Here is an 18969-nt window from a genome sequence, read left to right as displayed (position 1 = left end):
GATCTATGCGGAAATATACCCATGTCCTGTAACACGTCCTGTAACAATGCCCTTGTTGATGCAAATGAAGTGGATTATTTTCAAGCTTGTACAACAACATGGTATTTCTCTACTATCGGTTATTGAAGAAAAAAATGACAACCTGAAAATTTAAAGGAAACCAAGGTTGAGCTATGTAGAGATCGGTATTTGGTTTTTAAATTTTTCATGTGTATAGTATCTTGATTTTTTTTTAGTACTTTATATAAATTTCTTCATTTATAAGCAAGTCGATTGAAACAAAATACTTATTTATAGGAAAGTATATAAAAGGCACGGGAGCTATAAAAAGCTATTAATAAACAGTTCCTTCCAGGATTTTATTAATTCAGATAGGGAACTAGCACTAGTATCTTCTTTAAACACAGTATCTATAAATACAGGTGTTTACGGGTGTTTATACTGTTACAGGAAGTATTCAAACATAGAAAAGAGAGAGGGTTTGGGGCTTAGGTAAAACCAAGGGAAAGATTTAACCTGTTTCCCATGCATTTCTCTTTCCATTTAAAAGAATTGAAAGAGAGTGACCGACAAAACCCAGGATGAAGACACATATTTCAGGTTTTAAAACCTGCCCTGAGCAACAGTCAAACTACTTCCTAAAACACTAAGCTAATAAGAGGAGTCATGCGGAGAGGGAGAAATGAATCAACAGTACATAGTTGTGTCAATGCGGTTCAACCGTCCTTATTTAAATCGCTAAGTAGCTTCCCCACTAAAGCTGTGTATTTTTATGGTTGACTCTAGATCTGAGGTGGATGATCTGCATAGGTTCTCCCCTTTTGATTTCGGGATGCATCCTCCACAGGGTCTGCCCAGCTCAGCTTTGCATGTCACAGGGCCTTCTTTCTGCCTTACTGGATCCCAGGAGGGCTTTCGGACGAAGTTCCCGGATCAGCCCATGTGTCTCACTGCAAATACAGCTGCATCGGCGCCCACCGCTTCCCCTTTCCCTACGAGATCAGAATCGCCGTGCTCTACCCTCTTCCCGAGGATCGGTCGGCTCCCTGCGACTTGGTTTCAGTCCAACCTCCTCCCTTCCCTAAGTCACCTCTCTGGTCCTCCACAAAGCCCCTTCCCCTACGCCTATAAGAATATGTGCACCCGCCTCATTAAAAGGAACAAAAAAAGCACATTTAAAATACTGTTTCATTACACTCTTTTGTTATTAGAGTTTCTAACACCCAAACAAAATACATAAGAAACTCCCAGGCACAGTAGATCAGAAAGGGCTGCAGGCTCGGTTTTACACATTAAGTTTCACCAACTCCTTAAGAGGCATATAGTCCTAATTTTACACAAATTATTTCAGAGAATAGACCAAGAGGTAAAGCTTCTCTTCCTGCAGCTTTGAGGCTATTATGATCTTCATAATCTTGATACTCAGGCTAGACAAACACATGATGAGGAAGAAAAATTTGAGGCCATCTCATTTAAGAACACGGGTAAAACACTCTTAAGGATAACTGGATTAGTATGTCATACGTGTACACACACACATACACACACTTTCATATGGGAAAGGCGTAATTCAGAAAAACACGGATGGCTCGGAAAAGCTCAACGTCAGAAGAGCTATCAGTAGAATTCACCACCACAATAACCAGGTTCAATAGTAGGATGAAGATTTATCGATCCTGCTTTCTAAGGAATCAGAAAATGAATAGTTATCGGCTCAAAAGAAGAGCTAGGAGAGTACAGAGTAAGGAGAGGAGAGAGTACCAGGGCAGGTGGTGCTGAATAAGCTCATCAGGGGCCAAAGAAAGGTCAGGAAAAGTGAGGAGCTTAGGGAACAATACACAGAATGTGGTGGGTTAGGGACATGTAATTATCAATAACATCAACGATGAGAGAGCCATTGATCGGCTGCCTCCTACACACTCCTGACTGGGGATTGAGCCCGAAACCAAGGCATGTGCCCTGACCTGGAATTGAACCGCAATCTCCTGGACGGTAAGTCGATGCTCAACCACTGAGCCACGCCAGCCAGGCAGTAACATTGACTTTCCTAATACCTGCTCATTTCCTCCAAATAATGGGCTCACCTTTTCCTCCTATCCCTCTCTTCTGATCTTACTGAAAGAACCACATGGTGAAACGGAACTTAACTGTTTGGAAATTAAATAGTAACATAAAACCTATATATTTGAATTGAATATTTTGTAGCTAATTTTGAATATCTGATAGTAACCACCCTAGCCAATCCATTCATTACACAAACATGATTGTTGAAATATGGCCTCTGGCAGCCCTGGCCGTGTGGCTCAGTGGGTTGAGCATCAGCCCATGCACCAAAAGATCCCGTTTGTTTCCCAGTCAGGGCTCACATCCAGGTTGCGGGTTTAATCCCCCGGTAGGGGTGCGTACGGCAGGCAACCCAACAGTGTTTTTCTCTCTCTCCCTCTCCACTCCTCTCTCTCTCTAAAAAAAAAAAAAAGTCAATAAAAACTTATTTTAAAAGAAAGATGCAATGCCTCTGGCAATGATTTTCTATTGCAAAACAAGCTGCGATGATTCATATTGCCTTCTCTTACTTTTATATGGGCACCAACATGATTGCTTAGCAACATCTATCAAAAGTATACTGATTCAATTTTTAAAAGAACCTAGTGTCACAGCTATAGGAAAATTACTTTTATATACATATATCCAGTATTAATAAATGTGGCCCAAGTAATTGGCATATATAAACTAGAGACTAGCTTAACAGGTTCAAAATAGTCACCCCCACCTCAAAAAAAAAAGAAAAGGAATAAAGTTGCTACTTAAAAAAAAAAAAAAAAGCACTCTACAGATATCCAAGGTAATGATGATTATAAGTCAAGAAAACCTTTCAGAGGCTGATAAGTAAGCATCACAGGAGGTTGTGCTGATAAAGAAGGGCACCTGTCCAAAACCTGACAGTCGTTCCAAAAATCAGACGGATGGCTCCGCACAGGCTGGGCTGATCGTCTGGGGCCCGGCTGATTTGTGGGCAAACACTGGGCGGGAAAACCTCTGGTGGAGTCAGGGTGGCTCTGAGTAGCCTGAGTTTCATTCTTTTTCCTTCAAACTTCAGTCAATTAAGGAATCCAAAAAGCAGGGTGACAAAACTTCTTTGGGAAACTTGAAACCTATATTGGAAACTGAGTCACAGGTTAAACTAAGAGGGGTCTGGGGATGGCGGGGAAAGCCACAGAAGTACAGGCAGCAATAAAATATAAAAAATATAAGTGCAAATCAAAGCTTATTCTTTCCAATTCTCATGAAATTATATTTTGATTTAACACCGTTCATGGAGATAATCATAAAGTTGACAACATGATTATTGGTAAAGCAGCTAACAAAAACAGCTAACACGTAAACCAGTGCATGCCATCTGCTCGATGCTATTCCACGTACTTTACACATTTTAATTCCTGCATTTCTCACACCCACCCGATTATAGGTGAGGAAACCAAGTCTTGCCGCGGTCAACAGCTAGTAAAATTCAGCTCCTCGTTTCGGAGCTGGTGTTTTTAGCCACTATGCTACACTCTTACACTGCAGTAAATAAAAAATGTACCTCCCTATGCAACACATTTTAAAAGTAACAGGGAAAAAGAAAAATCTATGCCTTCTTCAATTGGAAAGTGAGTTTATTTTCACTGATCTATACTGTGAATTAAAAATTGCCACCCACTGGGTTTTGAACTAAGGACCAGAGAAAGTACGATACAGTATCAGAAGGCGGAGTTTCCCACAGACAGCTACTCTGTCGACCTGTAAATGCAACATTAATTGTTTTTACTGTTATTATTAATAACCATAATCTACAAGTCTGTTAAACTCTATAAGAAAAAGCATTCACCATTTTCCCGTGTAAGGCTTTATGATCTAAGGGTCTTTATGTGAGTAAGGGGGAAGAAAATGTCAGTATCACCGCCGATCTGCTGTATTGGCGTGAAGAACATTTTGGAGTGAAAAGGGGGAATGAGAAGGAGAGGAGCATTGGCTGGACTGCTAAGCAGTGTAAGCCACCAGCGGTGACCTGGGCGGGCAGGACACTGCTCTGCAAATGCACGAGCAGGGCCCTCATTCCTCCAGAAGGGCACTTGTGCCGGGGCCCGGGGGGCAGGAGGAGCAATGCAGGGTGTGCTCTGGGGGGCATTCTGGAAATTCTCCTTGCCTGCCCTTTCCCCAGGTGGTGAAAGGAACCGTCCAATCTCAAAGATACCAATTACTCTTTAAAGCTGCCCTGCACCTCCCTTCTACGGGCTTCATTTTCGGCTTCAGTGCACTACATAAACCATTCGGCCAATGCTCTCTGAGCTAAGAAGATGATAGGAAAACAAAGGAGAGGCATTTTCAGAGGCCACCAGAAGGAGACAGCCCGGCAGGACTGTGTGGTTTACTGCACTGCCGCCTGCCTACTGCTTTTCCAGGCCTGTCCCGCCCACAGAAACTCCCAGCAAGTCAAGCGCTGCCCATTGTTTCTGGGCATCTAGGTTAACACGCCTCTGAAATAAGTGCACCCACCCTCGAGAGAGCACGTAATCTTGTTAACATCCCTGTACCCCAATCCCCGCCTTGTTTCTCCCACCTCCATGGAATCTTCCTTCCGTTCCCTCCTTAATTTCAAATGCATAAAAGAAGCTGCAAAACTTCTTTTATGCAGGATTTGAGATCTTGCTTCCTGGCAATTGTTGTGACTTTGGCTCAAATAAAATCTTATACAATTTTTTCTACAGGTTTTGGCATTTCTTACATCAACAGTCCCAAAGCTCTGTGTTTGTGAGTGACAGGCTAAGGCAAAACACTTCATCAGAGAGGAAATATGCACATTCACAAACACTGATGCTTGTAAAACAAAGATAAATCAGGATAACCAATGTGTCTTAATCACTTTTTTCTTACTGTCTATATTTTCAGTGTTGACTTAGTTTTAGGAACTGGTTAGATATTTTTACATGTTAACAATTTCCTATTTTGTTTAAGGTCCATAATCCTATAAAGCCAGATCTATCATCTTGCTTGTAGAAATAAAAAATAAAAGTTAAAAACCCTGAGGTTTTTACAAGTTATATACCTTGCCAAATGTAACATACGTGGTAAGCAGATAAGCTGGAATTCAAACCCAGGACAGGACGAAGGAAATATTCCCATAAGTTCCAAATTTAAAATCAATGTTCCAAGGAATGTAGGAAATACATTAATCCTTAGCACCTAGTAATATAGCAGCATGGAATAATTTATTGAAAAGAGTAGTTGCCACCCACCAAAAGAGAGCAAAATTGGAAAGAAGGAAATTGGTGGTGTTTTTCAGACGGGGACAGGAAAGGACAGTCCAATTTGCCCACTGGGCAGGGACGGCTAGAAAAAGAAAGGTCCCAGAGCAAAGCAGACGGAAACCAGGGCCCACCACACCCAACGAGGCATCCAGAGGAAGAAGATCCCAACGGGGGAGAATTTATCTCCTTCATCATGTTTTTTCTAAGATAGGTCCTGGGTACATCAGCTCACTTAGAAACAAGCAAACACACTCTGCCTAACTTTAGCTTTGTGGAAAGGCTGAAAAATATCAAACCAGCTTTGTTCCTCCACATGCTTGAGCTCAATTATTTTCACTATAACTCTTATCTAGGACTTAGCAGAATCAAAGTAGTTGCAGCAGGACATGACACTGGCCATCCCGCAATCGACCCCCTGGATTTTACAGTTGATAAAGCTGAGGGCAGAGAATTTACACAACCTCCTAAAGCCATGTGCCAATGAGAGGCACAGTGGAAAATCTGTCCTGTGACTTTGTATGTTCCCCCTCCCAGCACGACTAAGTGAGAAGGCCACGGGGTGGCCTCCACCAGAGCACATACAACTCTCTAAATGTAGTATTTTAAGGGACTAAAATATCTGTATGTATATTTAGGTACAATATATTCACATATGTATGTATGAATCTATGTATATATGTTTATTCACATATACACATGCGCAGGTAAATAGATATATGTATATATATATATTACATATATTCATATCTAGATTCAGATGTGTATATAGTTACACATAGATATGTCTAAATACAGTCATCAGTATGTTCATTCATATATGTATATATGCTTGTATACATGTGTATTTGCATAAGTGTATATCAAGATATTACATATATAAATTTTGCATATATAAAACACGCACTAAAGACTACAGTGGAGTCAGAAAATGGTCTCAAAATCTTGCTACAGGAAATGATCAAAATGTTCCAGTGATGTGACTCTTTCTTTCAAATAAAATTATTCAATAATAACCAATTAAAAAAATTAGAATGTTTTTATATCAGTAAAAGGAAAGAGGACACGACATATCAAGGACGCATAGAGCATCTTTCACTGGCATTTTTATTTGTGAACATGACACATTAAACGAGTCTTTTAACTTGCGAACAGTGCCTTTCCACATCCTTCTGTCTTTAGTGGCACATCTGCTCTGAGTCAGGTGTTCTGTCAGGTCCCTTCATATTCTCTTTGCAGTCACATGGAACACACTTCATCCATTCTTCACGTGGAAAAACCCACATCCTGCAAGTTCTGCAGAATACCTGGGCTCTGGAATTGGTTCTTCTGAAGTTCACGCTTCCGCTTGGACAGCCTGCCTGCTGGATTTCTAAGAAACCAAATCTGTGAGAGTTCACTTCACTTGGAGTTCCTGATCTGGGTCTTCTCAACTCAAACATAATTTGAAAACCACAAGTCTCATTTTAAGCTGTTTTACAGCCTGGAAACACAGGATGCTATATATTCAGAATATAAATAAGCACAAAATAATAGCCACAAATCTGTTAAATTATAGGAAAGAATGCTTACACTACTCCAGAAGGGGCAGGAGCAACAAGCCTGCATGGGAAGCTGAGGTTAGATAAAGGTCAGCTGGGGCAGGCTGGGGGCAGCCTTCACTCAGACAAGGGATTCTTGTGACTTTCGGGCATATCGTTTTTTCAAAGTTAAGATTATTGCAGGATAATACAGAACTAAATAAATGTGTTTGATATATTTCCCAAGCATGTATTTTAAGGGAATTTTGTTTAGGAAACAAAATTTCATTGGAATCAACAACCATCCATGACCAGTTGATATGGACTCCCATTCTGAATCAAGAGTGGGATACTCACCCGGCCGGCATGGCTCAGTGGTTGAGCATCGACCTACGATCCAGGAGATCGTGGTTCAATTCCCAGTCTGGGGCATGTAGGAGGCAGCTGATCATTGACTTTCATCATTGATGGTTCTATCTCTCTCTCCCTCTCCCTTCCTCTCTCTGAAATCTATATGAACACACACACACACACACACACACACACACACACACACACATATAAGAGTAGGATTCATGATTTCCACTATTTCCCCAAGTTTTCACTTGCTTTTGTGAATTTCTGGCCATGCTAGAAACACTTGTTCAATCTCCAAATCTAAATGTCCATATTAGGTGGGTTTCAGGCTACTCCAGCCCAACTCAGAAATTCTGAGTTGTCCAAGGTTACCTGAGACACACCTGACAAGGTGTAAAAGAAACTTCTGGAAAGCTGTCAGTAAGCTAGGTTCAAACTCCTCCTGGCCGGCTGGCACTGCCTTCCCTTTGTCTGTAACTTTTAAGATCCTGGAAACCTCCTGTTTCATTAGACCGCATGGAGCAATCATTCCCGGTAACTCCAGGGTAAGAACCAAGCTAATCAGTGGCTGGTATTTACTGCTGGAGAACTCACACAAGGAGCAATTTCTACTTATCCATCCATCGAGACAGACTTTCCTTAAAAGATTATACAAGTTCATAGGCCAAGACCCCAAAACTCCTGGGCTACGACCAGCTTTGCCCTCCAGGCTACGAAGCTGGTGCCAGGGCTGTGCTGCCTTAAACGCTGTGTGGCCTGTAAGTACCTGCACCACCTACAGGAAACTTTCCTAGTGCAAAGAGTCTTAATTTTGCCTTGTGACCTGCAGCATATGACTGTAGGCTGTAAAATCTAATTGCAAAATCTTAATGTTGTGCCAGAGGACATTAAAAAGTAATTTCCTTTGGATTTATAACTTCAGAATTACAAATGGTGCTAATATGACTAAAAATATAAAAATGAACAATTTCTAGTCGACAGGCACTTAGATTCTTCCAGGAGTGGTCACATGCTTGCAGTGATGACCATTTGGCCTTGAGTAACTGCAGGGACTGCACAAGACAGTTTCAGGAATCGCTTAGAACCTCAGGGCACTTGGCTTTAAAATATTCTTGCACTTGGTTCTGCCACACATCCAGGAATTGCCAGACCTTGGCTTTTAAAAAATTAATTATTTCCTGAAGCTAATACCTCTTTCTCACAGTTCACACTCAGTTTCTTCTGTCTCTGTTTGCTAGTGGAAAATCATTATGTTCTCACCTAAGCCACTATTTCTGCAGACCTCAGGGTTCGGGGGGATGAAGCTGCAAGAACTCAGGAGACAAGCCAGGGTTGTGCAAAAAAGTTTCCTTACCAAAGAAATTCCAATAAGTCCCAAGGGAGCCTTTTTGCAGAAGTACTGACTTTATACGTCATAAATAGAATGTTTTCCAAGACAGAGCCAGGGTTTTCTAGGGACTCTAGGATTAAGCATTAGGGTGGTATGCACCAAGAATGCTGGGCAGCACAGTGATGTATTTCTCTAGTCAACAAACGTTTTTTGAGCACCTGCTACATGGAAGAACCCACTGTAGGTACTGGCTAGGAAGCAATGTAAGACACAACTCTGCCTTTGAGGTATTAATAATTTAGCTAAAAAGATGTGACATACACACTCAGAGCTAAATTGAAGAAGAGAAATGCTAGCTGCTCCCAAGGGAAGTGGGAGCAGTGATAAATGCTCTGAGGCATGCTATTCAATAAAAAAGTAATATGGCCTATGTAGATAATGTTGAATTTTTCAGTACCTACATTGAAAATGTTAAGAAGCAAGTACAATTAATTTTCAACAGTATCGTTTATTTAACCAAATATATCCAGGATATCATTTCAACATGCTATTAAAATAAAAATTGAGATACCTTCATTCCATGAGTATGTTCTAAGTCCTCAAGATCCAATGTGTATTTTATGCTACTGCACATCTCAATTTGGACTAGCAACATATCAAGTGCTCAATAGGCAATCATGGCTAGTGGCTACTCTACTGGACAGCACATATCTAAGGTACTAAGAGCAGGGCTGCCTTGGTAATATAGAGACATTGTTCTATTATATCCATTACTGAGAAACAAATGAACTCTGGATCTTCTCAGAACCAACTGCCATTAACACTGCAAATAAATCAGAGGCTGATTCCAACAAAACTGTCCCCCATTCACCCAATAATTAATGAAAGTAACTTGGTCCTCAGTGTGCCCTGATTGGGAATCAAACCACAATCTCCTGGATCATAGGTCAATGCTCAACCACTGAACAACACTGGCCAGGCAGATGCAGAACTTTTTTATTTGTGGGACTGTGAGGTCACCACCAGTTGCCTCACTTTTTCTTAACAAATTATACAACAGAGGGAAAATAAGAAAACAATAGTTGATGTTGAGAATATGTAAATTAATTCCCATAAAGCATTAATCAGAGTAATTAAAGCATGGGGGGGAGGGGTCCTCAAGCAATACCAGTTCCCACCCTCGCCACTCTAGGCAGTAAAGGGGTTTTCGCCTATCCCACAGTGGTACCATGTCGAGAGTTCTAGTATATCTCTGACAACATCCTAAGTATCAGGCAGAACATTTGTCATCAACCTCCTCTTAGTCTGCATACAATTTCATGTAAATCAGTCTACCGGCTGAGGGTGTAAAAGCCCTACCAAATCAGGAAAGCCATTCAAAACTATCTGGAAAGGTCCCATTCTTTGGCAGAACTCAATCAATCAAGTGAGAGATTCCGTAGGTCTGGGGTGTTCAAACCCTGCATATTTCAAAGAAAAGTTTAACCTCTGACTGGCTCCTGGGAGATAATTTCTAAGCATTAGAATATCCTGCCTGATAAAAGTGCCTTTGTATACTTGGGGGCCTGGGCCATGGCAGATCCTCTATGCTAGCAATGTGATTGATGGTGGGACCTTGGACTATGTTGTATCAGATTGACCTCTACAAAGGTTCGAGACTGAATAAGTAAGGTCAGCCACATAGGCATCCCAGGCCTACTGACTGAGGGAAAAAAACCTGGACACCAAGGCTCAAGTGACATTCTCTGGTTGGCAATATTCCATACATACTGTCACACATCATTGCCAAGAGAACTGAGTGCTGTCCAGATGATTCGACTATGAGGGAACAAATAGGAGTTTACACCTGGACTCTCCTAGACTTTGCTCTATGCACTCAACTTTTCTAATTTTAATGTGTATCCTTTCTCTGTAATAAACCATGACTATGAGTATAACAACATTTCTAGTGTAATCACTGAACCTGAGGGTGGTTATGGGGACCCCTAACTCAGAGGTTATTCTCCTTGTGATGCCAATGAGTAAAATAATAAAACCTATATACATTTTCCTGGAAGCTATTCAGATAGGTTGGTCTGGATGAGTCAGAAAGACAGGATCACTGTCTCTTTATCAGGGGATTATTTAACCTGCTTATCTGAGAAGAGATCCCCTGGATAGCATCAGAATCTCCCAGGTGGCCAGTCTACAGCTTGTCCAAAGAGGCAATTCTTTCCTAGGATCAAGCTTGCCAAATTCTTTATACAAGTTGTAAGAGACATATGGCTGGAAAACAGGTAAATATCATTCATAATACAACCAGTCCATTTCACTGTGATCTTTCCTTACATATCTTATAGCCCACAGCCACCTCATTTTTTTTCTAAGCAAGCATAAGAAGTTTCTCTTATTTAAGAATATTCTCTTAAGAATATTTACCTTGCACCAGAAACCAACAAGATGCCAACAGATTAACAAATGCGGCGGACATCCCATTATCTTATACATTGTTCTACTGAATAATTAACGGTGATAATCAAGGAAGAAAGGCAAAATGCCATCTGCTTTGGATAAATCTTTTAGGAAGACTTCAGAAAAGTCAGACAGAGTCATGCATGTCCCAGTTCTCGTGAAATTTGTACACACAGATGAAGGTGCAGTCTTAGCTTACAGTGTCCCTGTGAAATTCCAGACATGTGGACTCAACCACAGCCTCTGGAAAGCGATCCAATCTCAAGTGGCAAAGCTGTGCTCTGCCTGTAAGGTTCCATGGGCCCTCGAACTGCCTCAGCCTGGCTGCCAGTCCCTCTCAAACTCACCTGCTCATCACTTCTCTTCTGTTTTTCCTCAACTCAGACCCCTTAGTCACCCCACGGCCAGCTCTTCACTCTCTCACCTCCCCACATTGCTAACATGATTCCACCCTTTCCAAATATCTTCCCTCCTGCATCCCTCCTGCTCTCTAACAAATACAACAGGCAGGAACCACTTAAGAGTATCATGTATGTCTGTTAATATCTGTGCTCTAATAGGTAGTGCAACAGGCCTTGAATGAATATGCAATGACTATAATGCTGAAAGCTTCAAGGCACAAGGCAGTCCCAGAATCTACCTGTATCCTTCCTTAATGACCTCACTCGCCATGCTCCATCCCTCTGCTCAATCGAGAATACATATCGATCGGCGATTACACTTAAGGAGCATTTACAAACCATATTCTATCATTCTTCTAAGTGGTTTACATGTGAACGAGTTTAGATCCAAATAATGTAAATTTAATTTTAAAAGTCATCTTTAATATGTATAGAATATAATTGTTAGCCTGGATTCTAGAACAAGGATTGGCAAATGATGGGCCATGGGACAAACCCAGCCCATACCTGTTTTTTGTAAATAAATTTTTATAGAGCACAGTACTACCCATTTGTTTATATATAGTCTGTGGCTGCACTTGTGCTGCACTGGCATAATCTAATGTAGATTGTCTACTTTCCAAGGTCTAAAATATTTACTATCTGACCCTTTACAGGAAAAAAAAAGAAAAAAGAGAAAAAAAAAGTGTGACTCTCTGCTCTAGAATATCAGAGTAAGAGCTTTAAAAATATGTATTACAGATCACCAAACATACTGAGTATAAACCTTTAGTAACAGAGACAAAAATAATAAACAACCTTAAAGAAGGAACCTCTGAACATAATGCCTCATTTTATCAATGAGAAATGTGGAGTCCAGAAGAGCAAAAGGACTTACTGACATTCACCGAGCCAGACATTAATACTAACATTCACCAAGCCAGACATTAGCCTAGTCTGGTCCAGACAGAGCCCAATCCCTCACAGTACACAATTTACAATATATCACTTGGCATTGATAAGTAATGACATTTCCAGAATATTTTATTCCATTAGCTTTATATGGCCCTAGTTTCTTTCCACTAAAACGGAAAGGGAATCATTACCCAATTCATGGACAAATGTTGAATGTTCTTTACACAGTCACACAAAATCATGTCGAAACCCCAGCTAATTACTATACTTCCACTTCCTCCTGGAGAAAAAGCGAACCTTCTGGAATTCCTAGCGTGGCCTGTTAACTATCTATGCTTTCATAAAATTTACAGGCCTCACTCACAGGCTTACTAAGGTACCAGCAGCCCCAAGTCAAACACTCAAGATGTTAAAAGCGTATGTTTTAAATGAGCAACACGAGCTGACATTTATGGCTTGAGGGCTGCTCCTGCCAACAGAGGTGAATGTCCCAGCATCCCCAGGAGAGCTCTGCCGTGCGCACCTTCAAATCACCAACCTTGACAAGGACAGGTTCACAGGTGGTATATGGTCACAGGAGACAGGGAAAATATATGCTGGCTTTCCTTTTGTTTTGCCCACTTTGGTTCATTTTGGTGAAGTTGTGGTTATTGCATTTCCAGGTATTAACCTGACCCAGACCAGAACCCAGTTGTCTAATAGCTGCTCTCGTTCCCAGCAGGCAACGAGGCCCCTGTGTAGACAAAGAAGGCGCTGTGTTTATGAATTCCTTGCAGCGAATTGTGAATTCAGTGTCACAGCCACACTTCTAATCTTGTTTTCAATTTTTCTTGTACTCGTTTCCTGATGTTATCCCCAAAAGACTTCAGAGACCCTTTCCGCTCTGTGCCCAATTTCATGTCATTCATCATGGTTACCTCTAATCACTTGCTCGATCCCATTAATGTCCCCTCACTGGGCCATCCACAGCCAGGCGCACAACAGCCCTGCTTTGGCGAACACGCTGAACGATGCTGTGTCTGGCCCTGCGCTTGGAACTAGAGACACTGCAGGAAAGGACACAGGGAAGGTTCCTCCTCTCTCATTAGGTATCTATTCTACTGACAAGGACAGAATCAATACAAGAATGAGTGCCACGATATAAATAAAACAGGTTGATTTTTAGAGTGTGGCTCGGAGAGATATTATGCCGTTTCCAGGGAAGACTGCTCTGCTGAGGAGACATTAAGCTGAGGTCTGAGTGATAAGAAAAAGCCACAGCGGGAGAAGGGCACTGCAGGAGGGGGGCTGGCTCCGGAGAGGCCCCGAGCTAGGGGTGAGCCCGGATCAGGAGCCGCAGGAACACGGCAGGTGTGTGTGAGAGGAGAGCTGAGGGGGGCCCAGAGGGAGGCAGAGACATTTCAGATAGAGTCTTGCAGCTCAAGGCGGAAACGTCTAGATCTTCTTTTGTGGAAGCAATGAGAAAACCCTTGCTGTACAAGGACAAATAGGACTGTAGGCTTTGCAGACCGTGTGGCCTCTGTCACAGACCCCCTCCGCAGACAAATGTAAGGGAGCCGCTGTGCTGCGCGCCCATGGAAGATACTGAGAGTAAAAGGGGACGGGGGCCTGGCTGCGGGCCGAGGTGTGGGGGGCAGGAGGGGGAGATGAAGGGGGCGCATGAGCTCCTCTGCTTTTTTATTTTATTTTTCATTTTTTACTCTCATCTGAAAATACATTTATTGATTTTAGAGAGAGACAGACACATGGACGGGAGAGAGAAACATGGACAGGCTGCCTCTCCTACAGGACGTGACAGGGGACCAAACCCGCGCAACCTGGGCGTGTGCCCTGACCAGGGATCGAGCCCGCAACCTTGCGAGGTACAAGGCGACGGCGCTCCGACCCACCGAGCTGCCAGGGCACTTGGCGTCTTTAAAAGCTCCTGTGGCCCTTGTGTGGAGAATGGACCACAGGGGACAGAATGCAGTCCAGGGAGAAGGGAATTCCGGGCACATTTCGGAGGTGTCTGAGCTAACTGATGGGGGAAATAAGGAGACGGGAGGCCTTAAGGATGACACCCAAGCTTTCTACTAGAGCAACTCAATCTCTGAGGCGAGTTCTGAGATAGGACAGATTGGAGGAAAAACGGGCTTGGGGGTTTGGGGGTTTGGAAAATAACCCAACAGTTCTTTTATGGATCCTAAGTGGAGATGCCCTCTGGAAATCCCAATGGAGAGACGAGTAGGTAGGTGCAGGGTGGCTCTGTGGCTCAGGTGCGGTTGAACTGGAGATAAAAATGTGACAGCCGTCAACACGCAGATGACAGTTAATACAGTTCTGATTGGGATAGTAAAGGAAGCAGGTTAGGACAGGAAGGAAACGGGTCCGGCACGGAAGACTGGTGGAATATCGAGCAAAGGAGCAATGAATGCGGGTAGGAAGGAATGAACGGTTCCCTCTTCTTCCCGAGCGGGGTCATGTTACTCCTCTCCAACCCTCTCCAACTCCTAGAGGTCACTGCAGAATTTCAGAGCTAATAGCCACAATGCTATTGATCTTAGAATTAATTTCACTGTTTAACCGCATTCCTGAGACCAATAAGCCATTTATCTGCGTGTGTCCCAATTGGATACTGTTCCTCGTGCCATAAATGTAAGTTCTCACCTCCCCTCTCACCCCAACTCTTGCCACAGAAGGGACGGCTTGTGATCCCAGGTAAATCCCAGCCTCACCGAACGCGCACTTCCTCTCCGCAGGCTCCCTTGCAAGACAGAGGCTGCTGGGAGTAATCAGATGGGTAACCAACATCCTTTGTGAACCAGTTACTAGACAGTTGTTCTCATTTGTTCTGCCTTCCAGTCAACCCATTGTATGTGCATGAGCAGGAAAAGAGGCGGGCGTGTGTGTGCACGTGTGGTGTGCAGACCGTTTAGCTCTGCCTGTCTGTGCCTCGGGGTATGAAATGTAACAGATGTTACAGTAACTACAATGCTTCATGCTTTAACAAAGGGAAGGAGGTGGAGAGGCTGGCGTGTAGGCTCTTTGGATTCCAAATCAGACCAAAAAAAAAAAAAAAAAGACTTTGCATATAGTTATAAGAAAGTGCCAGTGGAAAAGAACCCCCACGAAGTTCAAAGGGACCTGTGTTTAATCAGACAAAAACAATTTTCATAGCCTCGGGAACCCACTTGGTGTGCGAGGAAGTTGTGCAGTTGGATGGTATCAGGCACTGAAGCCAGCATGCCTTTGTATCCTACTCTCTTTGTTTGCAACTGCTGTTCAAAGAAATTCACTGTGTAAAGCATATACTGAAGTGGATCAACCGGTGAATTAACATCGTCATGAAAAGGAGTTTCCTATTATGAGCAAGATATCAAGTGGCTTCTCAAATACAGGAGTCGCATCTAGCTATAGAACTGCCTTCTTTCCCGGCCTCCATGGCGGGGCCTGCTTTGTCTCCTCCAGGGATGCTCTCATACACCCAGTGATATGACCACAGCTTCCTGTCCACACCTATGAGCCCCACTTCAAGAAAAAATCCTGAACAAGGGGGAGGCAGAGGCTGAGGCTAGCAAGATATAGAGAGGAATTTTCTTCTGAAAAATCTTTCTCCTTCCTGGGCCCACTCACACAGGGCTTAGTCCCATTCCTACCTGAAGGTCACATGCATGGCCCAAGCTCCATCTCATTAATTATAACTGTCGACAAGCCATTAAAAATCTCATTTCATTTTACTGTTCACCCTCCTTTTAACTGGCTTTTCATAATTATAATTCTATTTTTGATATACAAGCCTATTAAATTTAATGCCATACAGAGATTTCAGAACTTTTGAAGAGAAAAGATGAATGCTAGACTGTGTCCACTAAAGGATGTGCAGTCCTTGCTTAGGAACATGTAAGGGGGAAATTGCAATGGCTTCTATTTTCATAACTAGAGAAAGAAAAGTCAAGTTAATTACATATGGTCAGTATAATAAGGCTGTCTGTCTGGAAGGGCTATGATTAGTGAGAATTGTTTGCACAAACAGGATCCACCAAGCTGATGACGCCAGCTTGCATTAGTTTTTTTTTTCACCCCACTGGGTACAAACATTTCTATTTCTGTTCTACCCTAAACATAAACACTACTACATTAAAGATGCCTGGAATAGGAGAACCTGGCAATATCTTTATAAACTCTGGGGTAGATATAAACCTCTTTTCAAATGTTGAGTCTGCTAAAAGGATTAGGGTGACAAGAGAGGGTAGGAGGACTGTTACCCAAGAAGCTGTCATTTCAATGATGTCAAGATGACAGCCCCAGGGGAGCCCTCTCCTGACTGTGCAAGTAGCTCCCACTAAAGAAGACACACAGAGGACTGATCAGACTGAGGACTGATCAGGCTGATCAGGTACCCTGTGCAAAGATTAGAAGGGCGTCTGAGTCTCTCAGGTCTTAAAATATATAAGGTAGAATTATTTATCTCTAGGTCAAATAGTCTAATATGGATGAATGTTTACGGATACATCGCTAATCTCACTTTTTAAACTAAAGTTGTTCAACCCACATTATTTGGACAGAAATTATGAGAATACCTTTTTCAGTACTGAAATTCAACTAAAACAGAAGGGACAGTCGAGTTTCAGTTAACTTGCCTGAAGAGAGTGAATCATCCTGGAGCACAGAGCAGGGACACCCGCCCCAGCCATTCACAGAACCCTGTTACTTCCTCTTCTTGAACATGCTTCCCTCTGTCCCTTCTGCTACAACTTTGGTTCGGGCCACCACTCTCTCTCTCATCTGCACCACTGCTCACCTGGCTATGCCAATAGTCACTCTCTCAGTGCCTGGGCCACCCAGTGTCCCCTGCCGCTGACTTCACATCAGCACCCTTAGATGAAACCTCAGCAAACCACACCGATCTGGCTCCAACCCCTTTCCCCTTGCTGTCCAACACGCACTTTGGGCTCTAACTGTATCAAGGACTTTGGGTCAGGGTAACAGAATTTAGGATGGTAACAAGAGACTGTTTTTGTTTAGTTTCTAAATTCAATATAAACAAGAATTTCGACAGTGACATCATCTGTCAGCAATTGCCTTGGAGCCCTTTAGGCTGTTCAATGAACTAGTCACCATATAAACCACAATTCACCTCGGTAGTGGGTCATCATATCTCTGATCTACACTGTTTGGAGGTGAATTAGAAGTCACCATCGAGCATGGGCACACACTTAGATAACATATAGGGCATTACCCACAAGAATGGGATTTTGATTCTGTTACAGACCCAGATAGAGTACAGATTTCACAATCTTAAAAAATTTGTGAGGTTGAATATATTTCAAAAGAGACAAGATGTCAATAGTCTAAATACCAGTAAAGGTGTTTTTCAAAATACTTACACTGAGAAAATAAAGGCATCTATAAAGAGAGGTTAGATTAAGAGACAGAGACGCAGGAAAGATGACCTATTTCAATATTATTCCCCAAAACAAATTATTATTACATCCCATACCTTGCTTTAGATAACAAGACAATAGCTATCAAAAGTAATGAAGCTTTAGCATACGCCCTTCAGGAATTTTATTTCAGATGATGGTGAAAATAATAAAACTGAGATGAAAACAATAACACCAGTATGGGTAGATATTGATTTCATACAATATTCTAAGAATTAAGCCAAGCAACCCTGTGGTTATTTTATATATACATTCCCAAATCTTTGCAAAAGCCTTGAACACAGATATTATTATTCACATGATTCATGCAAGAATACTAGAACTCAAGGAGCTAAAAGGCAAAGAAGAGCAAGAAACACAAATGACGAATGCTTTTAATTGTACAATTTTCTCTATCCGTCTATGATTTATCTTTTGAATGCCTTTTTTTTCCTTCATCCTATTGGAGAGAGTAAGTTGTTGGGAAGCAGGGAAGTAAATACGAAGGCATTCTCTCCACCAGCACCTGTGAAGTCCTTGCTTAGGGTGCAACAATAAACAAAGCAGAAATCTCGCCCTCCAAAAACCCAAGTCGATGCAGGACCGTGCACTTTCCTCACTGAAAATAAGGGAAGAATACATGGCTCTTTTTGAGAGAAAAGCAAAGGAGTGATCAAAATTAGACCATCATGACCTCTTTTTTTTTTTCTGTGATCCAAGACTGGCTCCTATATTTCTTACATGTTATGACTTGTAGATAAACACTTAAATGAATTCCTTACTTTGAATTCAAATATGGATTGATCTATGCCTCTCTAACTACTACATTCACACAGCTTTCCTCAGAATTTTTGTCCAGCTCATGTCTTCTTTACTACATCTATTCTCTGTCACTTATGTATCGTGGCCTCTTGCTCTGGCCATCCTGATTCTACTTGTGTTTCTCTTTTATACACTTTAAAATCTGGTGGGAATTGGTCTATCATATGGGCTGGGGGATGTAAGTTGTACACTGATTGTCTCGTTGAGGTTTAGTCTTTAACTCTGAGCTCATCTTCGGTAAGAATAACTCTCACAAGAGCCCACAATCCAGCAACTATCAGGAGCACTGCTAGAGAGTAGAAGACTAGAAGGCCCTCTTAGAGTCTAAGATTTTGTGTCTAGATGTCAGTTGTCTATTTCTTGACTCAGGGCTCCTCCCTGACAAGGATAGTGCAAGTTTGGGTCCCCCATGGGAGCCCATAGAGCAGGCTTGGTGTTGCAATTTCTCCTTCATGAGTCTGTTTCCACCCACAGCCAGCTCCTTCCCTCTTCTATAGGGATGATATG

General features: G+C 42.3%; 1 protein-coding gene across 4 annotated transcripts in view; it reads right to left on the bottom strand.

The window, feature by feature from the left end:
- Positions 1–18969, bottom strand: part of SEMA5A (semaphorin 5A) — a 362632-nt gene that overhangs the window by 183404 nt on the left and 160259 nt on the right. The gene's annotated exons all lie outside the window — the stretch shown is intronic.

Source organism: Miniopterus natalensis, chromosome 3 (genome assembly GCF_054644295.1).
Source record: "Miniopterus natalensis isolate mMinNat1 chromosome 3, mMinNat1.hap1, whole genome shotgun sequence".
NCBI classification, from domain to species: Eukaryota; Metazoa; Chordata; class Mammalia; order Chiroptera; family Miniopteridae; genus Miniopterus; species Miniopterus natalensis.
This window is presented reverse-complemented; position numbering and strand designations above follow the sequence as displayed.